We start from the raw sequence: 23,745 nt of genomic DNA on the forward strand, positions 1-23,745 counted from the left end.
ACTCTGTGTGACCTCATAGACGGCAGCCCACCAGGCTCTCCTGTCCCTGGGATTCTCCAGGCAAGAACACTGGAGTGGGCTGCCATTTCCTTCTGCAATGCATGAAAGTGAAAAGTAAAAGGGAAGTCGCTCAGTTGTGTCCGACTCTTTGCGACCCCATGGACTGCAGCCTACCAGGCTCCACCGTCCATGGGATTTTCCAGGCAAGAGTACTGGAGTGGGGTGCCATCGCCTTCTCCGATATAGGGTACTACTGTAGTCCAAACATCTGATAGCTACCTATTTGTATAAACATCCCTTGGTATCTACAAGGAACTGGATCCAGGATTGGCACCCTTGGGGTGCCAAAATTCATCGATGCTCAAGTTCCTTATGTAAATGGTATTATGTTTGCACATAACCTATGCACATTCTCCCACATAGTCATGTATGGATGTGAGACTTGGACCATAGAGAAGGTTGAGCACCAAAGAATTGATGCTTTTGAACTGTGGTGTTGGAAAAGACTCTTGAGAGTCCCTTGGATTGCTAGGAGATCAAGCCAGTCAATCCTTAGGGAAATCAATCTTGAATATTCTTTGGAAAGACTCATGCTGAAACTGAAGCTCCAATACTTTGGCCACCTGATACAAACAGCTGACTCATTAGAAAACGCCCTGATGCTGGGAAAGATTGATGGTGGAAGGAGAAGGGGATGACAGAGGACAAGATGGTGGATGGCATCAACATCTCAATGAACATGAGTTTGAGCAGCTCTGGGAGATGGTGTAGGACAGGGAAGCCTGATGTGCTGCAGTCCATGGGGTCGCAAAGAGTCCGACAGGACTGGGTGACTGAACAACAGCAACAGATTGCTTATAATACTTAATTCAATGTAAATGCTAAGTAAATAGTTGTAAATACAATGTAAATGCCATGTAAATAGTTGCCAAGGAGGAGCCAATTCAAGTTTTGCTTTCTGGAACTTTATTTTTCTCTGTAGTTTTCAATATGAGCTTGGTTGAAACTGAAGAGGCTGCTCCCATGGATACAGACGGTTTACTGTCTACTGAAAATTTCAAAATGAATTGATAAAAATGAGAAGTGGTCTTGACAAGTTTAATAATGAGCAAAAGCCATGAAAGAGGAAAACATCTTATTTATGATACCATGGAATTTCAATTAAAACAATAGAGTCATTTTCATATTTTGGCAAAATGAGGAAAAGCAAGATTGTAGTCCTAGAAACTACACTTTATTCAAAATAATAATACCTTACAGGATCATCCTGTTTGTATACCCCTTAGGACATATCAGAGATGAACTACTTCATTCTTATCTCCCATCTAAAGCACCAAGAAGCTTGGTAACCCCATTTATTTTTATCTTTGACCCTTGCAATCAGCACAGCAGAACACCACAGATGCTACCAAATGAAGGTTGTGCAGTTTTCAAGCCTGATTCCATCATACACCTGTATTTTGAATTATTGAAAACTATCCAACACTTACCTTTAGGCAATACATTTTTAAGATCTGGTACTTATCCTAAAGGAAATGTTTCCAAAGAAAATCAGACAAGAAAAAAAAACTTAATAAAGGTGATCTAACCACATCTTATTCTTAAGTTAATCACCCAGATTTTGTATAGCCCTGAGTATCAGTTCAGTTCAGTTGCTCAGTCATGTCCGACTCTTTGCGACCCTGTGAATCGCAGCACACCAGGCCTCCCTGTTCATCACCATCTCCCGGAGTTCACTCAGACTCCATCCAGCCATCTCATCCTTGGTCGTCCCCTTCTCCTCCTGCCCCCAATCCCTCCCAGCATCAGAGTCTTTTCCAATGAGTCAACTCTTCGCATGAGGTGGCCAAAGTACTGGAGCTTCAGCTTCAGCATCATTCCTTCCAAGGAAATCCCAGGGTTGATCTCATTCAGAATGGACTGGTTGGATCTCCTTGCAGTCCAAGGGACTCTCAAGAGTCTTCTCCAACACCACAGGTCAAAAGCATCAATTCTTCAGCGCTCAGCCTTCTTCACAGTCCAACTCTCACATCCAAACATGACCACAGGAAAAACCATAGCCTTGACTAGACGGACCTTCGTTGGCAAAGTAATGTCTCTGCTTTTGAATATGCTGTCTAGGTTGGTCTAACTTTTCTTCCAAGGAGTAAGCGTCTTTTAATTCCATGGCTGCAGTCACCATCTGCAGTGATTTTGGGGCCCAAAAACATAAAGTCTGACACTGTTTCTACTGTTTCCCCATCTATTTGCCATGAAGTGATGGGACTGGATGCCATGATCTTTGTTTTCTGAATGTTGAGCTTTAAGCCAACTTTTTCGCTCTCCCCTTTACTTTCATTAAGAGGCTTTTGAGTTCCTCTTCACTTTCTGCCATAAGGGTGGTGTCATCTGCATATCTGAGGTTATTGATATTTCTCCCGGCAATCTTGATTCCAGCTTGTGCTTCATCCAGTCCAGCGTTTCTCATGATGTACTCTGCATATAAGTTAAATAAGCAGGGTGACAATATACAGCCTTGACGGACTCCTTTTCCTATTTGGAACCAGTCTGTTGTTCCATGTCCAGTTCTAACTGTTGCTTCCTGACCTGCATACAGATTTCTCAAGAGGCAGGTTAGGTGGTCTTGTATTCCCATCTCTTTCAGAATTTTCCACAGTTGATTGTGATCCACACAGTCAAAGGCTTTGGCATAGTCAATAAAGCAGAAATTGATGTTTTTCTGGAACTCTCTTGCTTTTTCCATGATCCAGAGAATGTTGGCAGTTTGATCTCTGGTTCCTCTGCCTTTTCTAAAACCAGCTTGAACATCAGGGAGTTCACGGTTCATGTATCGCTGAAGCCTGGCTTGGAGAATTTTGAGCATTACTTTACTAGCATGTGAGATGAGTGCAATTGTGCAGTAGTTTGGGCATTCTTTGGCATTGCTTTTCTTTGGAATTGGAATGAAAACTGACCTTTTCCAGTCCTGTGGCCACTGCTGAGTTTTCCAAATTTGCTGGCATATTGAGTGCAGCACTTTCCCAGCATCATCTTTCAGGATTTGAAACAGCTCAACTGGAATTCCATCACCTCCACTAGCTTTGTTCGTAGTGATGCTTTCTAAGGCCCACTTGACTTCACATTCCAAGATGTCTGGCTCTAGGTGAGTGATCATATCATCATGATTATCTGGGTTGTGAAGATCTTTTTTGTACAGTTCTTCTGTGTATTCTTGCCACCTCTTCTTAATATCTTCTGCTTCTGTTAGGTCCAGACCATTTCTGTCCTTTATCGAGCCCATCTTTGCATGAAATGTTCCCTTGGTATCTCTAATTTTCTTGGAGAGATCTCTAGTCTTTCCCATTCTGTTGTTTTCCTCTATTTCTTTGCATTGATCGCTGAAGAAGGCTTTCTTATCTCTTCTCGCTATTCTTTGGAACTCTGCATTCAGATGCTTATATCTTTCCTTTCTCCTTTCCTTTTTGCCTCTCTTCTTTTCACAGCTATTTGTAAGGCCTCCCCAGACAGCCCTTTTGCTTTTTTGCCTTTCTTTTCCATGAGGATGGTCTTGATCCCTGTCTCCTGTACAATGTCACAAACCTCAGTCCATAGTTCATCAGGCACTCTATCTATCAGATCTAGGCCCTTAAATCTATTTCTCACTTCCACTGTATAATCATAAGGGATTTGATTTAGGTCATACCTGAATGGTCTAGTGGTTTTCCCTACTTTCTTCAATTTCATTCTGAATTTGGCAATAAGGAGTTCATGATCTGAGTCACAGTCATTTCCTGGTCTTGTTTTTGTTGACTGTATAGAGCTTCTCCATCTTTGGATACAAAGAATATAATCAGTCTGATTTCGGTGTTGACCATCTGGTGATGTCCATGTGTAGAGTCTTCTCTTGTGTTGTTGGAAGAGGGTGTTTGCTATGACCAGTGCATTTTCTTGGCAAAACTCTATTAGTCTTTGGCCTGCTTCATTCCTCATTCCAAGGCCAAATTTGCCTGTTACTCTAGGTGTTTCTTGACTTCCTACTTTTGCATTCCAGTCCCCTATAATGAAAAGGACATTCTTTTTGGGTATTAGTTCTAAAAGGTCTTGTAGGTCTTCATAAATCCATTCAACTTCAGTTTCTTCAGCGTTACTGCTTGCAGCATAGACTTGGATTATGGTGATATTGAATGGTTTGCCTTGGAAACGAACAGAGATCATTCTATCGTTTTTGAGATTGCATCCAAGTACTGCATTTCGGACTCTTTTGTTAACCACAATTGCTACTCCATTTCTTCTGAGGGATTCCTGCCCACAGTAGTAGATATAATGGTTATCTGAGTTAAATTCACCCTTTCCAGTCCATTTTAGTTCGCTGATTCCTAGAATGTCAGTGTTCACCCTTGCCATCTCTTGTTTGACCACTTCCAATTTGCCTTGATTCATGGACCTGACATTCCAGGTTCCTATGCAATATTCCTCTTTACAGCATTGGATCTTGCTTCTATCACCAGTCACATCCACAACTGGGTATTGTTTTTGCTTTGGCTCCATCCCTTCTTTTTCTGGAGTTATTTCTCCACTGATCTCCAGTAGCATATTGGGCACCTAATGACCTGGGGAGTTCCTCTTTGGATATCCTATCATTTTGCCTTATTTGTACCAAAAGAGGTGAACTCTGTATTCATTGCTCATAGCTTTTTATAATTTCTCCAGTATGTGTTTGTTCATTCCAGCTATTAAGGGATAGGAGATGTCTTAAAAACAGTGTGAACAGGGTCTATGAGACGTAGCACTTCTTGTCAGGATGGGTTGACACAGAAGGATGGAGTTCAAGTTAAGACAGATCTGACAAGCTTCACTCCTTGGTTCACAATTAGAAAAATTATGGCTTTCTAGTTTGGAGAATTCTTACTCCACTCCCTAAATTTTCCTCTTAGGACAGCTCCAACTCTTAAATATTTTTTTAAGTTTTCCTAAATTGGATTATTAATTTGGAAGATAATTTAAAATTTTTTATTTTATATTGTAGCGTGGTTGATTAGCAATGTTACTTTAGTTTTAGGTGTACAGCAAAGTGTACAGCTATATATATATACATATATATATATAATATAATTTTTCAAATTATTTTCCCATTTAGGTTATTATAGATTACTGAACAGAGTTCCCTGTGCTATACAGGAAATTCTTTTTGGTTACCTATTTTAAATACAGCAGTGTGTACATGTCAATCCCAAACTAAACAGTTTTTAATATAGTAAGTGTACAGGGAAGAATTTCAATGTCACACGTGTGGGGCTTTTTTGTTCAGGGTTGCATCTGGGGAAAACTGTGAAACAGACAAAGATGACAGGCAAGGTGTTGGTGGTCATCACTTGTACTATGTGTACAAGTAATCCCAGAAGAGTCCCGGGAAACCAAAAAGGAACCTACAGCTCCCATGCCTTTTCCCAGAAATCTGGCTCCATGACCCTTGGCACTGTGGCTTCACAGCACACAGCCATCAGCACCTTCTGTGACTTCCTTCTGTCCAGTTTCCTCCAACAGGAAATCCTAACTCAAGGAAAAGTGCCCGTTAGCATGTACAGTGGGCAGAATTTCATCACCCCAAAGACTTGAAATCCTAACCCCCTGGTCCTTGTGAATGTGACCTTACTTGGAAATAGGCTCTTTGCAGATGTAATCAAGTCAAGACAAGGTCATTCTTGTTTGGGGTGAGCCCTAAATTCAGTGACTGGTGTCCTTCTAAGAAGATGCAGATTTGAACCCAGATGCAGAGGGAGAATAAGGTGCAGACACACAGGGAGAACACCACATGGTTGAGGTGATGCACCTACATGCCAGGGAATGCTGGCACACTGGCCACAATGTAGGAAGAAGCAGAAACAGCTCTTTCCCTGGAGCCTTCAGAGAGAATGTGTCCCTGCTGACACCTTCATTTTGGAGCTCTGGCCTGAACTGTAAGAGAATACCTGTTGTCTTAAAGAATCCAATTAATAGTAATTTGTTATGCCAGCCCTAGGAAACTAAAACAATATGTGGATCATAATATAGCTGCACGTGAACTTTGCTCTGTAAAGACAATAAGTCCTTCTTCCAAAATTCTTAGTTTCTGATGGTAAATTTCCACACGCCATCTGCCTCATCCTGTCCTCTTCACAGATCACTGTTCACGTGGGCTTGGGTGAGTTCCTTCACCTCTCTGAGCATCAGCTTCCTCCTTGATATACTGCAAATAATATTTCTCAACGCACAAGTTGATTGACAACATTCAGTGAGCAAACACAAGAAAGTTCTAAATATAGTCGAATGTCTCTCCTTTACTGTCTTCAAACTCTCATAGAAGTTTGATCAAGATTTTAAACATTTGTCAATGATTCTAAAACCTGCTGAGTTCTTTTTTCTTAATTTGGTAGCTGCAATGGTTAATTTTCTGTGTCAATATGACTGGATCGTAGTATGCCCAGTTGTCTGCTCAAACAATATTCTGGGTGTGTCTGTAAGTGTTTCTGGATGAGATCAACATTTGAATCACCAGATGGAGTAAAGCAGATTGCCCTCCCCGGGGTGGGTGGGCCTTGTTCAATCTGTTGGAAGCCAAAACCTTTCCCTGAGAAAGCAGATTGTCCTGCCTCACTGCTTCTAGGCTCTTCCTGGTTCTACAGCAGCTCCCAGCCTTCAGACTCACACTGGGATATTGGGCCTACAGATTTGGGACTTGCCAGCCTCCATAATCATATGAGCAGAACCCTTGTAATAACTCTGTGACAGAATGAGAAAGATACACAGATAGATAGATGGATAGACATAGAGCTACAGATACATAGATAGATTCATAGATACAGACCTACAGAAAGATACATAGGTAGACAGATAGATACATAGATAGATACGTTCATACATACATAACAGGTAGACAGATACATAGGTAGGTAGACAGATACATATATAGGTACATGCATAGATAAATAGATACATCAGTAGGCAGATAGATACACAGGTACCTGAATGCTCAGTTGCTTCAGTCATGTCCGACTCTTTGCAACGCTATGGACAGTAGCCTGCCAGGCTCCTCTGTCCATGGGATTATCGGGGCAAGAACGCTGGAGTGGATTGCCTTTTCCTCCTCCAGGGGATCTTCCCAGCCCAGGGATCAAGTCCACGTCTCCTGCATTGCAAGCAGATTCTTTCCTGCTGAGCCACAGGGGAAGCCCAGATATATATGTAGATAGACGCATAGGTAGACAGGTAGATACACAGGTAGGCAGAGACATAGATACATACAGAAATACATAGGTGGGGAGTTTGAGACACAGATACATACATAGAGGGATATAGATATGTATCTCCTGGGGAACCCTGACTAGTGCAGTACTGACCACAGAGCTAACCTCTAAAGTCTGAGCACACAAGTGTACTTTCCACTAACATCACTGATGGAGCATCTCCTTGTCACAGGTGCCCAGGAGGCAACCAAGGCCCCACCTTCACAATGCTCTCACCTCCTCCTGTCCTTGGAGCCCCTCTATAGCACTGAGCACTCACGTTGACAACAGCAGGTTAAAACTGGATAAAGCTCAAAACTGCAGGTGCCGCCAACCCACTATTCTAAACTGAGGGGCTAGTACCTATGGGGCCTTGAAAAAGATGCTGCAGAACAAATGCATCTTGCACCCAAAACCAAAAGCTCTGCTCTAAAGAGATTCATTCGGGAGAGATTTTGCATGGCTGTGGTTTCTTTCTATCTCACCCTCTATGAGGAAGTGGTGGGAGACTGTGCCATCATATGATTCAGAGCCCATTGCGGGATCCCAGGGGACCTCTCAGAGATCTTATCAGGTATCCTTTGGAACTGAAGGATCCAGAAGATCCAGTGACTGGGAAGAGTGGGAGTGAGAGGCTATGGCTGGGCTTGGCGGCTAAACAAACAGCAGTGGCGATGGTGGGAGCCAATTACGCATCCATCAAAGGGAGTGTAGCTGTGCTTCCTCTCAGGTATCCTCCTGGTGACTTCCCCCTGGACACAGATCTGAGAGCAGGTGTCTACACAGGAGGCGACTGCGGAGGGTCCTTATAAGAAAGTGAGGAAGTTATCCAGGAAAGGGAAGGCAGCCAAAGAGCCGGAAGTAGTGAACAGCTTCCTTTTGTAAGCACCTGTGGCTCACACCTGCTAAGGAGCCACAGAGACACTGCCCACCTGAGGCACAATAAAGCTGGGACATGTATCATCTGGCCCCAGTAGGACAGTCACAGGTAGTACCAAGTTGCTGAGGGTCCAAGGGTAGAGTCAGGGCACTGAGTAGCATCTTTTAAAGTGACTGAAATTGATCAGCACTGAAGAATTGATGCCTTTAAACTGGTACTGGAGAACTCTTGAGAGCCCTTGGACTGCAAGGACTGGACCATCAAACCAGTCAATCCTAAAGGAAATCATCAACCCTAAATATTCATTGGAAGGACTGATGCTGAAGCTGAAGCTCCAATACTTTGGCCACCTGATGTGAAGAGACGACTTACTGGAAAAGACCATGATGCTGGGAAAGATTGAGGGCAGGAGAAAGGAGTGACAGAGGGTGAGATGGTTGGATGGCATCACCAACTCAATGGACATGAGTTTAAACAAACTCTGGGAGATAGTGAAGGATAAGGAAACCTGACATGCTGCAGTCCCTGTGGCTGCAAAGAGTTGGACATGACTGAGGGACTAAACAACAACACCCAGAAGTGCCTCTGGTCCGGGGTGAGACAAGCTCAGCAGAAAGAGGGTGGAGGGATCCTATGGGATGCAGAAACTGAGGGGAGGCTCCTGAGTGACAGCCAGTGCCCACAACATAGGATCCACACGTGGATGTTCCCAGCGGAAAGGAACACCTTCAAGGGGAAGCGTCAGCAGTCACCATACGTGAGGTCCAGGAAACACCCAAACCTCATCACCACCATTGTGGTCATTTTTAAAAATTAATTAATTGGTGAATAATTACTTTACCATATTGTGATGGTTTTTACCGATTCAACAATATCGGCCGCAGGTATACATATGTCTCGCCCATCCCAAACCTCCTCCCACCTCCCTCCCCACCCCATTCCCCTGGGTTGTCCCAGAGCACTGACTTTGGGTGCCCTGCTTCATGCATCTAACTTGCACTGGTCATCTGTTTTACAAATGGTAATGTACAAGTTTCAGTGCTATTCTCTCAAATTATCCCACCCTCACCTTCTCCCACTGAGTCCAAAAGTCTGTTCTTTACATCTGTGTCTCCTTTGCTAACCCGCATCATCAGTATCATCTTGCTAAATTCCATTATATGCATTAATATACAGTATGTGTCTTTCTCTTTCTGACTTACTTCACTCTGTATAATAGGCTCCAGGTTCATCCAGCTCATTAGAACTTACTCAAATATGCTCCTTCTTATAGCTGAGTAATATTCCATTGTGTATATGTACCACAACTTCCTTATCCATTCATCTGTCAATGGACATCTAGATTGCTTCCATCTCTTCAGTTCAGCTCACTTCAGTCGCTCAGTCATGTCGGGGTCTATGGCACCCGATGGAATGAAGGGGTTTCCTGTCCTGCTCCAACTCCTGGAGCTTGCTCAAACTCATGTCCATTGAGTCAGTAATGCTATCCAGCCATTTAATCTTCTGTTGTCCCCTTCTCCTCCTACCTTCAATCTTTCCCAGCATCAGTGTCTTTTCCAATGTTCATCACATCAGGTGGCCAAAGTATTGGAGTTTCAGCTTCAGCATCAGTCCTTCCAAAGAATATTCAGGACTGATCTCCTTTAGGATGGACTTGCTGGATCTCCTTTCAGTCCCTTGGACTCTCAAGAGCCTTCTCCAACACCACAGTTCAAAAGCATTAATTCTTCAGCGTTCAGCTTTCATTATAGTCCAACTCTCACATCCATACATGTCTACTGGAAAAATCATAGCTTTGACTAGACGGACCTTTGTTGACAAAATAATGTCTCTGCTTTTTAATATGCTATCTAGGTTGGTCATAGCTTTTCTCCCAAGGAGCAAGCGTTTTTTAATTTTATGGCTGCAGTCACCATCTGTAGTGTTTTTGGAGCCCCCCAAAATAAAGTCTCTCACTGTTTCCATTGTTTCCCCATCTATTTGCCACGAAGTGATGGGACCAGATGCCATGATCTTCATTTTTTGAATGTTGAGTTTTAAGCCAGCTTTTCCACTCTACTCTTTCACTTTCATCAAGACACTCTTTAGTTCTTATTTGCCTTCTGCCATAAGGCTGGTATCATCAGCATATCTGAGATTATTGATATTTCTCCTAGAAATCCTGATTTTAGCTTGTGCTTCATCCAGCCCAGCATTTCACATGATATACTCTGCATAGAAGTTAAATAAGCAAAGTACTATTGTAAATAGTGCTGCAATGAACATTGGGGTATGTATCTTCAGATATGTACATATAGTACATATCTGGTACACAACCAGAATCTTCAATTCTGGTTTCCTTGGGGTATATGCCCAGCAGTGGGATTGCTGGGTGATATGGCAGTTCCATACCCAGTTCTTTTTTTAATTTATTTTTTTTTAATTGAAGGATAATTGCTTTACAAAATTTTGTTGTTTTCTATCAAACCTCAACATGAATCAGCCATAGGTATACATATATCCCCTCCTTTTTGAACCTCCCTATCATATCCTGCCCCATCCCACCTCTCGAGATTGATACAGAGCCCCTGTTTGAGTTTCCTGGGCCATACAGCAAATTCCCATTGGCTATCTATTTTACATATGGTAATATAAGTTTCCATGTTACTCTTTCCATACATCTCACCCTCTCCTCCCCTCTCCCCATGTCCATAAGTCTATTCTCTGTGTCTGTTTCTCCACTGCTGCCCTGCAAATAAATTCTTCAGTACCATTCTTCTAGATTCCATATATATGTGTGGAAATGCTGCTAAATCACTTCAGTTGTGTCTGACTCTGTGCGACCCCATGGACAGCAGCCCAGCAGGCTCCTCTGTCCACACAGGATTCTGCAGGCAAGAATACTGGAGTGGGTTGCCATTTCCTTCTCCATATATGCATTAGAATACAATATTTATCTTTCTCTTTCTGACTCACTTCACTCTGTATAACGGGTTCTAGGTTCATCCACCTCATCAGAACTGACTCAAATATGTTCCTTTTTAGGGCTGAGTAATATTCTGTTGTGGAGAAGGCAATGGCACCCCACTCCAGTACTCTCACCTGGAAAATCCCACGGATGGAGGGGCCTGGTAGGCTGCAGTCCATGCTAAGGGTCGGACACAACTGAGCAAATTCCCTTTCACTTTTCACTGTCATGCGTTGGAGAAGGAAATGGCAACCCACTCCAGTGTTCTTGCCTGGAGAATCCCAGGGACAGGGGAGCCTGGTGGGCTGCCGTCTATGGAGTTGCACAGAGTTGGACATGACTGAAGTGACTTAGCAGCAATATTCTGTTGTATATATATACCACAACTTCTTTATCCATTCATTTGTCGATGGACATCTAGGTTACTTCCACGTTCTAGCTGTTATAAATAGCGCTGCAATGAACAATAAGAAACATGTGTCTTTTTCAATTTTGGTTTTCTCAGGGTATATGCCTAGAAGTGGGGGCATATTGCTGGGTCATATGGTGGTTTTATTCCTAGTTTTTTTAAAGAATCTCCATACTGTCTTCCATAGTGGCTGTATCAGTTTACATTCCCACCAACAGTGAAAAAGCATTCCCTTTTCTGCACACCCTCTCCAGCATTTATTGTTTGTAGACTTTTTGATGATGGCCAGTGTGGAGTGACATCTCATTGTAGTTTTGATTTGCATTTCTCTAATAATGAACGATGTTGAACATATTTTCATGTGTTTGTTAGCCATCTGTATATCTTCTTTGGAGAAATGACTATTTAGGTCTTTTCCCCACTTTTTTGGGTTGTTTGTTTTTCTGGCATTGAGTTGTATGAGCTGCTTGTATATTTTGGAAATTCGTCCTTTGTCAGTTGTATCATTTGCTATTATTTTCTCCCTTTCTGAGGGTTGTCTTTTCACCTTACTTATAGTTTCCTTTGCTGTGCAAAAGCTTTTAAGTTGAATCAGGTCCCACTTGTTTACTTTTGTTTTTATTTCCATAACTCTAGGAGGTGTATCATAGGGGATCTTGCTTTGATTTATGTCATCGAGTGTTCTGCCTATGTATGTTTTCCTCTAAGAGTTTTATAGTTTCTGGTCTTACATTTAGGTCTTTAATCCATGTTGAGTGTATCTTTGTGTACGGTGTTAGGAAGTGTTCTAATTTCATTCTTTCACATGTCACTGTTCAGTTTTCCCAGAACCATTTATTGAAGAGGCTGTTTTTGCCCCCTTGTATACTCTTGCCTCCTTTGTCAAAAATAAGATACCCATAGGGGCATGGGTTTATTTCTGGGCTTTCTGTCTTGTTCCATTGGTCTATATTTCTGTTTGGGGGCCAGTACCATACTGTCTTGGTGACTGAAGCTTTGTAGTATAATCTGAAGTGAGGAAGGTTCATTTCTCCAGCTCCATTCTTCTTTCTCAAGACTGTTTTGGCTATTCAGGGCCTTTTGTGTTTCCATATGAATTGTGAAATTTTTTGTTCTAGTCTAGTTCTGTGAAAAATGCCATTGGTAATTTGACAGGGATCACATGGAATCTGTAGCTTGTGTTTGGTAGTATAGTCATTTTCACAATACTGATTCTTCCTACCCAGGAACATGGAATATCTCTCCATCTGTTTATATTATCTTTGATTTCTTTCATTAGTGTCTTATAATTTTCTGTGTATAGTTCTTTTGTCTCCTTAGGTAAGTTTATTCCTAGATATTTAATTATTTTTGTTGCAATGATGAATGGGATTGATTCCTTAACTTTTGTTTCTAATTTTTCATTGTTAGTATATAGAAATGCAAGTGATTTCTGTGCATTGATTTTGTATCCTGCAACTTTGCTAAATTCACTGATTAGCTCTAGCAATTTTCTGATACTATCTTTAGGGTTTTCTATGCACAGTATCATGTCATGTGCAGACAGTGAGAGCTTTACTTCTTCTTTTCCAATCTGGATTCCTTTTCTTTTCTTCTCTGATTGCTATAGCTAGGACTTCCAGACTATGTTGGATAATAGTGGTGCATGTGGACACCTGGTCTTGTTCCTGATCTTAGGGGAAATACTTTCAGTTTTTCACCATTGAGAATAAGGTTTGCTGTTCAGTTCAGTTCAGTTCACTCGCTCAGTCGTGTGCGACTCTTTACGACCCCATGAATCGCAGAACACCAGGCCTCCCTGTCCCTCACCATCTTCCAGAGTTCACTCAGACTCACGTCCATCGAGTCAGTGATGCCATCCAGCCATCTCATCCTCTGTCGTCCCCTTCTCCTCCTGCCCCCAATCCCTCCCAGCATCAGAGTCTTTTCCAATGAGTCAACTCTTCACATGAGGTGGCCAAAGTACTGGAGTTTCAGCTTTAGCATCAGTCCTTCCAAAGAAATCCCAGGGCTGATCTCCTTCAGAATGGACTGGTTGGATCTCCTTGCAGTCCAAGGAACTCTCAAGAGTCTTCTCCAACACCACAGTTCAAAAGCATCAATTCTTCGGCGCTCAGCCTTCTTCACAGTCCAACTCTCACATCCATACATGACTACTGGATAAACCATAGCCTTGACTAGACAGACCTTTGTTGGCAAAGTAATGTCTCTGCTTTTGAATATGCTGTCTAGGTTGATCATAACGTTTCTTCCAAGGAGTAAGCGTCTTTTAATTTCATGGCTGCAGTCACCATCTGCAGTGATTTTGGGGCCCAAAAAATAAAGTCTGACACTGTTTCCACTGTTTCCCCATCTATTTGCCATGAAGTGATGGGACCAGATGCCATGATATTCGTTTTCTGAATGTTGAGCTTTAAGCCAACTTTTTCGCTCTCCTCTTTCACTTTCATCAAGAGGCTTTTCAGCTCCTCTTCACTTTCTGCCATAAGGGTGGTGTCATCTGCATATCTGAGGTTATTGATATTTCTCCCGGAAATCTTGATTCCAGCTTGTGCTTCATCCAGTCCAGCGTTTCTCATGATGTACTCTGCATATAAGTTAAATAAGCAGGGTGACAATATACAGCCTTGACGGACTCCTTTTCCTATTTGGAACCAGTCTGTTGTTCCATGTCCAGTTCTAGCTGTTACTTCCTGACCTGCATACAGATTTCTCAAGAGGCAGGTTAGGTGGTCTGGTATTCCCATCTCTTTCAGAATTTTCCACAGTTTGTTGTGATCCACACAGTCAAAAGCATTGGTATAGTCAATAAAGCAGAGATAGATGTTTTTCTGGAACTCTCTTGCTTTTTCGATGATCCAGAGGATGTTGGCAATTTGATCTCTGGTTCCTCTGCCTTTTCTAAAACCAGCTTGAACATCAGGGAGTTCACGGTTCATGTATCGCTGAAGCCTGGCTTGGAGAATTTTGAGCATTACTTTACTAGCGTGTGAGATGAGTGCAATTGTGCGGTAGTGTGAGCATTCTTTGGCATTGCCTTTCTTTGGGATTGGAATGAAAACTGACCTTTTCCAGTCCTGTGGCCACTGCTGAGTTTTCCAAATTTGCTGGTATATTGAGTGCAGCACTTTCACAGCATCATCTTTCAGGATTTGAAACAGCTCAACTGGAATTCCATCACCTCCACTAGCTTTGTTCGTAGTGATGCTTTCCAAGGCCCACTTGACTTCACATTCCAAGATGTCTGGCTCTAGATTAGTGATCACATCATCATGATTATCTGGGTTGTGAAGATCTTTTTTGTACAGTTCTTCCATGTATTCTTGCCACCTCTTCTTAATATCTTCTGCTTCTGTTAGGTCCATACCATTTCTGTCCTTTATCGAACCCATCCTTACATGAAATGTTCCCTTGGTATCTCTAATTTTCTTGAAGAGATCTCTAGTCTTCCCCATTCTGTTGTTTTCCTCAATTTCTTTGCATTGATGGCTGAAGAAGGCTTTCTTATCTCTTCTTGCTATTCTTTGGATCTCTGCATTCAGATGCTTATATCTTTCCTTTTCTCCTTTGCTTTTCGCCTCTCTTCTTTTCACAGCTATTTGTAAGGCCTCCCCAGACAGCCATTTTGCTTTTTTGCCTTTCTTTTCCATGGGGATGGTCTTGATCCCTGTCTCCTGTACAATGTCATGAACCTCATTTCATAGTTCATCAGGCACTCTTATCTATCAGATCTAGGCCCTTAAATCTATTTCTCACTTCCACTGTATAATCATAAGGGATTTGATTTAGGTCATATTTGAATGGTCTAGCAGTTTCCCCTACTTTACTCTTGCTGTAGGCTTATCATATTTGGCCTTTATTATGTTGAGGTAGGGTCCTTTTATGCCCATTTTTTGAAGAGTTTTAATCATAAAATGATGCTTAATTTTGTCAAAGGCTTTTTCTGCATATATTGAGATTATCATAGGATTTTTATCTTTCAATTTATTAATATGGGATATCACATTGATTGATTTGCATATATTGAAGAATCCTTGCATCCTTGAAATAAACCCAACTTGATCATGGTGTATGAGCTGTTTGATGTGTTGCTGAATTCTGTTTGCTAAAATTTCATTGACGATTTTTACATCTATGTTTTTCAGTGATATTGGCCTGTAGTTTTGTTTTTTGTGTGTTGTCTTTGTCTGGTTTTGGTATTAAGGTGATGGTGGCCTTGTAGAATGAATTTGGAGGTGTTCCTTCCTCTTCAATTTTTTGAAAGAGTTTTAGAAGGATAGGCATTAGCTCTTCTCTAAATGTTTGATAGAATTCACTTGTAAAGCCATCTGGTCCTGGGCATTCGTTTTTTGGGGGATTTTTGACCACAGCTTTAATTTCAGTGCTTATAACTGGGTCATTCATAATTTCTATTTCTTCCTGGTTCATTCTTGGAAGATTGAACTTTTCTAAGAATCTGTCCATTTCTTCCAGGTTATCCATTTTATTGCCATATAGTTGTTCATAATAGTCTCATAATACTTTGTATTTCTGCAGTAACTGTTGTAACCTCTCCTTTTTCATTTCTAATTTTCTTGATTTGATTCTTCTCTCTTTTTTTCTTGATAAGTCTGGCTAAAGCTTTGTCAATTTTGTTTATCTTCTCAAAGAATCAACTTTTAGCTTTATTAATCTTTACTATTATTTCTTTAATTTCTTTTTCATTTATTTCTGCTCAGATATTTATGATATCTTTCCTCCTACTAATTTTGGGGGGTTTTTGTTCTTCTTTTTCCAATTGTTTTAGGTGTAAACTTAGGTTATCTATTCAATGTGTTTCTTGTTTCTTGAGGTAGGACTGTATTGCTATAAATGTATCTCTTAGAACTGCTTTTGCTCATCTCACAGGTTTTGAGTTGTCATGTTTTCATTGTCATTTGTTTCTAGAAATTTTTTTATTTCCCTTTTGATTTCTTCAGTAACCTGTTGGTTATTTAGAAACATGTTGCTTAATCTCCACGTTTGTGTTTCTTACAGTTTTTTCTTTTAATTGATATGAAGTCTCACAGTATTGTGGTCAAAGAAGATGTTTAATATGATTTAAATTTTTCTAAATTTAGTGAGGTTTGATTTGTCACCCAAGATGTGGTCTATTCTGGAGAATGTTCCATGTGCACTTGAGAAGAAGGTGTATTCTTCTGCATTTGGATGAAACATCCTGAAGATATCAATGAGATCCATCTCATCTAATGTATCATTTAAAACATGTGTTTTCCTTTTTAATTTTCTTTTTTGATGACCTGTCCTTGGTGTGGGTGAGGTGTTAAAGTCTCCCACTAAAGTCTCCATTTCCCCTTGTATGTTTGTTAGTGTTTGTCTTATGTATTGAGGTGCTCTTATGTTGGGTGCATAGATATTTCCAATTATTATGTCTTTCTCTTGGACTGAGCCTTTGATCATTATGTAGTGTTCTCCTTTATCTCTTGTAACCTTCTTTATTTTAATGTCTGTTTTGTCTGATATGAGGATTGCTACTCCAGCTTTCTTTTGCTTCCTATTTGCATGGAATATATTTTTCTATCCTCTCACTTTCAGTCTATATGTGTCTTGAGGTCTGAAGAGGGTTTCTTGTAGACAGCATATATATGGGTCTTGTTTTTGTATCCATTCAGCCAGTCTGTGTCTTTTGGTTGGAACATTTAATCCATTTACATTTAAACTAATTATTAATATATATGTTCCTATTGCCATTTTCTTAATTGTTTGGGGTTGATTTTGTAGATCTTTTTTCTTCTCTTGTATTTCTTGACTATATAAGTGCATTTAACATTTGTTGTAAAGCTAGTTTGGTGGTACTGAATTATCTTCACTTTTGCTTGTCTCAAAAGCTTTTTATTTCTCTGTTAATTTTGAATGAGATCCTTGCTGGGTACAGTAATCTTGGTTGTAGATTTTTCCATTTCAGTACTTTAAATATATCCTGTCATTCCCTTCTGGCCTGCGGAGTTTCTGCTGAGAGATCAGCTGTTAAGCATATGGGGTTTCCATTGCATGTCACTTATTGCTTCTCCCTTGCTGCTTTTAATATTCTTTCTTTGCATTTAGTCTTTGTTAGTTTGATTAGTATGTGTCTTGGTGTGTTTCTCCCTGGGTTTATCCTGTATGGGACTCTTTGTGCCTCTTGGACTTGATTATTTCCTTTTCCATGTTGGGGAAATTTTCACCTATAATGTCTTCAAAATTTTTCTCATACCCTTTCTTTTTCTCTTCTTCTTCTGGGATCCCTATAATTCAAATGTTGGTGTGTTTGGTTCTTCTGATTCAGATATTCTGCTATTGATTCCTTTTAGAAAATCACTGCAGATGGTGACTGCAGCCATGAAATTAAAAGACGCTTACTCCTTGAAAGGAAAGTTATGACCAACCTAGATAGCATATTCAAAAGCAGAGACATTACTTTGCCAACGAAGGTCCGTCTAATCAAGGCTATGGTTTATCCTGTGATAATGTATGGATGTGAGTGTTGGACTGTGAAGAAAGCTGAGTGCCGAAGAATTAATGCTTTTGAACTGTGGTGTTGGAGAAGACTCTTGAGAGTCCCTTGGACTGCAAGGAGATCCAACCAGTACATTCTGAAGATCAGCCCTGGGATTTCTTTGGAGGAAATGATGCTGAAGCTGAAACTCCAGTACTTTGGTCACCTCATGTGAAGAATTAACTCATTGGAAAAGACTCTGATGCTGGGGGGTTGGGGGCAGGAGGAGAAGGGGACGACCGAGGATGAGATGGCTGGATGGCATCACTGACTCGATGGACGTGAGTCTGAGTGAACTCTGGGAGTTGGTGATGGACAGGGAGGTCTGGCGTGCTGCGATTCATGGGGTTGCAAAGAGTCGGACACGACTGAGCGAGTGAACTGAACTGAGAGTATTTTTAAGTTCAGTAATTGTGTTGCTTGTCTCTGTATGTTTATTCTTTCATTCTTCGAGGTGTTTGTTAATTTATTCTTGCATTTTTTCCATTTTGTTTTTAAGGTTTTTTACCATCTTTATCATCATTATTCTGAATTCTCTTTCAGGGAGTTCCCTATTTCCTCTTCATTTATTTGGACTTCTGTGTTTCTAGTTTGTTGCTTCATTTGTGTAGTATCTCTCTGCCTCTTCATTATTTTTTTAAGTTTATTGTGTTTGAGGTCTCCTTTTCCCAGGCTTCAAGGTTGAATTCTTTTTTCCTTTCAGTTTCTGCCCTCTGAAGGTTGGTCCAGTGGTTTGTGTAAACTTCATAGAGGGTGAGATTTATGCTGAGTTTTTGTTTGTTTGTTTGTCTTTCCTCTGATGGTCAAAACTGAGTGAGGTGGTAACCCTGTCTGCTGATTATTAAGTTTGCATTTTTGTTTTGTTTGTTGTTTAGATGAGGCATCCTGCACAGGATGCTACTGATGGTTGGGTGGTCTTGTATTTAAGTGGCTTACTCTGTGTGAGTTCTCACTATTTGATACTCCCTAGGGTTAGTTCTCTGGTAGTCTAGGGTCTTGGAGTCAGCACTCCCACCCCAAAGGCTCAGGGCTTGATCTATGGTCAGGAACAAAGATTCCACAAGGGGTTTGTTATGGCATTAAGTGAGATTAAAACAAATATCCAAAAATGAGAAGCCAAAGATGAACCCCCAACAAATGGTAGTTACAAAATTAAGCAAATAATAATTAAAATAATGAAATATACACATATATACCCATGAGCAAAGTCAAAAGAGACCAACAAAAAAACAGTAGATTGACCCAGTAAACAAAGGAAATAAAAATTTATATTTACCAGTTAAGAACAAAACTAACTAAAACACAAACTGGAAAATAAAACTAAAACAAGATGTCAAGTGGGGAATAAAGCAATGAAAACTAACAAATATGTTGAGAGGAAAGGAAAGAAAGAATAGATAAGCAAAGTTAATAGAGATAGATGAAGAAGATTTATATACATTAAAGAGTAACTGCAAGGGGAAAAGAACAGTAAGGGAGGCAAACAAAGGAATAAATGTAGAAAAAATATAATAGGTTTAAAAAGTTAAAAATTAAAGTTATAAAATAGAAAAGAGAAAGATGGAAGAATAAAGAAAAAAAGGGGGGGCAACTCCATAAAACTACAAAAGCTCAACATAAGAGGCAGAGATTTATAACAGCAATAAAAAGTGTATTGAATATACACATATTCATATACACCCATAAGCAAAACCAAAACAGTCCAACAAAAATAAAGTACAATCGGTTGGTCTGGCGAACAAAGGAACAAAGGAAACCAAAAATTATATCTACCAGAATAAGGCTGACTAAAGCACAAACTGGAAAACAAAACTAAAGCAAGGTGCCAACTGGGGAATAGAGCAATGAAAATAAAACTAACAAATATATTGAGAGGAAAGGAATGAAGGAAAGGATAGATATGCAAAGTTAAGTAGAGGTAGATGAACAAGATTTATATATACATTAAAGATTAAGCAAGGCGAAACGAATAGTAGGAAAAGCAAGTAAAGGAATAAATGTAGAAAAACTAATAATAGGTTTTAAAAATTAAAAAGAGAGAGAGAGAAGATAAAGGAAATCTCCACAGAACTGCAAAAGCCCAACGTAAAGGCAGAGGTTTATAACAATAAAAAAGGTGATTGAGGGAAAAAAAGCTTAAAAGCTTAATTAGATTTCATAGTGCCAATAAAATCGACAACTACAACAGAGGGGGAAACAACAAAAAAAGAAAAAAATCCAAAAGAATCTACAGAACAAGTCAAAACATAAGAATAATAAATGGGGGGGCGGGGGGGGGGGGTTGTCCTAAGATGGTGGAGGAATAAGACAGTGAGACCACTTTCTCCCTCACAAATTCATCAAAAGGTCATTTGAATGCTGAGCAACTTCCACAAAACAACCTCTGAACGCTGGCGGAGGACACCAGGCACCCAGAAAGGTAGTCCATTCTCTTTGAAAGTGAAGAATCAAAGCTACTCCATTTGGTAAGTTTCCGGGAAAAGAGCCTTTGGAAATCCCCTGACCTCACCCCACCACCTGCGAACCAATCAGAACCCTTGGCCAGCCTGGGAAATTCGAATCAAGCCAGGGAAAGGAGAACCAATCAGAAAGCAACACCTAACCCTTCACCAGAAGGTGACCAATCAGACCCGGAGACTCCCGTTTTTCGAATTTTTCGCGCAATAATACCCTATATAAGCAATGTAACCCAGAGCTCAGGGCTCCTCCCTATAGCTGCTGCATTGGTATCGGTGGGAGCCCCAGCTCGAGCTTGGTAATAAAAACTCTCTTGCTTTTGCATCGGATATAAGCTCCCTGGTGGTCATTGGGAGATTTCGCGACTTGGCCATAACAGAAGGAGGTAGGACAAAATATAAAAGATAAAAAGAGAGACAAAAGAGTTAGGGATGGAAACCTGGCTCGGGGAGGGAGCCGTGAAGGAGAAATTCCCAAACACCAGGAAACCCTCTCACCAGTGGGTCTGTGGGGAGTTTTGGAATCTCAGAGGGCAACATAACCAGGAGGGTGAAAAAAAACAAAACGAAACCCACAGAATACATGCCTTAACCACAACTCCCAGCGGAGAAATAGCCCACATGCTCACATCTTCCACCAGCAAGTGGGGGAGGTGCGGGTTGCGTGCTTAGGGTAAGGACTAGGCCTGAATGCCCTGAGGACAATCTGAAGGAACTAACCTGAGATAGCAACCCAAACTGTGGGATAGTCAGAGAGAGAGGGGGAAAAGAAGAGAGAGAGAATTTTCCCATGAAAAGCTCTAACTTAAGGCACAGCCTGGCCGGCTCACAGAACAAAGGATTGACTGAATACCAAAGGAGAGCTAGCTGGCTTCCGGCCAGCCCCTCCCCCCGCCAGAGGCAGAGAGGCAGGCGGGCGACAACCAGAGCCAGAGGCGAGACGCAGTCTTTGCCCCAGAGACTGCATCCTCCATCAAACTGTGAACAGGCTCCCAAGACTGCTAACCAAGTCTTCCTGGGATCCTGGATGGTTGACATCTTCCAGGAGGGTTGCAGTCTGAGCTCAGGCCCCCAGAGGAGACACACAGAACACGTGAGATGGCGCTCTTGTGGTGCACCCAGGAAACTGAGTGGTCGGGACCTGGGAGGTGATAAGATGCACCATACACCTGGGATCGTGTGCTTGCCAAGCACCTGGTCACCTGAGCTCCTCAGACCTGGGAAGGGCACACAACGCAGGCCCAACTGAGTCTGTGCCTTTGTGGAGTACACTAGAGCCTGAACCTGAGCAGCTTAGACCTGGGAATTACATGCAACCCAGGGCCTGCTTTGGACAGTTCCCCTACAGAGCAACCTGGAGGCTGTGCAGTGTAGCCCAGGAAAGCACACACACCGTGAGTGGGGGCAAACCCATTGTGAACCAGACACTCAAGCACTCCCCACACATGTCAGTGATATTTGTTTGCAGTGTCCCTCCCTTCCCACAGCATAACTGAACAAGTGAGTCTAAATAAGTGACTACCTTCACCCCCTGTATCAGGATGGAAATTAGACACTGAAGAGACTTGCAAACAGAGGAAGCCAAAATAAAAAAGAAGAGGGAGCCACTCTGGAAGTGACAGGTACAACAGATTAAAACCCTGTAGTTAGCATTGACTAAGCATTGGAAGGGGCCTATAGATCTTGAGAAGTATAAGCTGGACCAAGGAACTATCTGAAACTGAACTGATCCCACACTGCTCTCAACAGCTCCAGAGAAATTCCTAGACATATTTTTACTATTATCATTTTTAAATTTTAAGTTCTTTATTACTCCTTTAATTTTCATTTTTATAACCTACTATTACCTTGCAAAAAAAGACCCTATTTTTAAAGCAAATTTCACATATATATTTTTATAATTTTTGTGGTTGATTTTGTTTTATATTTTTAATATTGTATTTTTGAGAGTTTAACCTCTACTCTAGATTTTTAATCTTTGCTTTTTGTTATTTGTTATCAATTTTGTACCTTTAAGAATCTAATCTTCAGTACCCATTTTTACTTAGGGATGTGATTACTGGCTTGATTGCTCTCTCCCCTTTTGACTCTCCCTGTTTTCCCCCAGGTCACCTCTATCTCCTCCCCCCGCCCCCTTCTCTACTTAACTCTGTGAGTCTCTCTGGGTGTTCCAGGCTATGGAGAACACTTAGGGAACTGATTACTAGCTAGATTGGTCTCTCCCCTTTTGACTGCCCCTCTTCTCCTCCTGGTCACCTCTATCTCCCTCCTCCCCCTTCTCTTCTCCATGTAACTCTGTGAACCTCTGGGTGTCCCTCACTGTGGAGAATTGTTTCACCATTAACCTAGATGTTTTATCATCAGTGGGCTTCCCTGGTGGCTCAGGTAGTAAAGCGTCTGCCTGCAATGCAGGAGACCTGGGTTCGATCCCTGGGTTGGGAAGATCCCTTGGAGAAGGAAATGGCAAACCCACTCCACTGCTCTTGCCTGGAAAATCCCATGGATGGAGAAGCCTGGTAGGCTACAGTCCATGGGGTCACAAAGAGTCAGACACGACTGAACAACTTCACTTTCACTTTATCACCAGTGATGTATGGATGGAGAAGTCTTGAGGCTACTGTAAGAATAAGACTAAAAGCCAGAGGGAGGAGGCTTAAATCCAAAACTTGAGAACACCAGAGAGCTCCTGATTCCAGGGAACATTAATCAACAAGAGCTCATCCAGAAGCCTCCATACTTACACTGAAACCAAGCTCCACCCAAGAACCAACAAGCTCCAGAGCAAGACATACCACACTAATTCTCCAGCAGTGCAGGAACATATCCCTGAGCATCAAAATACAGGCTGCCCAAAGTCACACCAAACCCAAAGAAACCTCAAAACTCACTATTGGACACTTCATTGCACTCCAGAGAGAAGAGATCCAGCTCCACCCACCAGAACACCGAAGCAAGTTTCCCTAACCAGGAAACCTTGACAGGCCACTTGTCCAACCCTATCCACAAGGAGGAACTTCCACAATAAAGAGGGACCACAAACCCAGAATACAGAAAGGCCACCCCAAACAGAGCAATCTAAACAAAGTGAAAAGGCAGAGAAATATTCAGCAGGTAAAGGAGCATGATAAATGCCCACCAAACCAAACGAAAGAGGAGATAGGGAGTCTACCTGAAAAAGAATTCAGAATAATGATGGTAAAGATGATCCCAAATCATCAAAACAAAATGGAGTTACAGACAAAGAGACTAGAGACAAGGACTGAGAAGCGGCAAGAAATGTTTAACAAGGTCCTAGAAG

The sequence above is a fragment of the Budorcas taxicolor genome, chromosome 1 (assembly GCF_023091745.1).
Source record: "Budorcas taxicolor isolate Tak-1 chromosome 1, Takin1.1, whole genome shotgun sequence".
Taxonomy (NCBI): Eukaryota; Metazoa; Chordata; class Mammalia; order Artiodactyla; family Bovidae; genus Budorcas; species Budorcas taxicolor.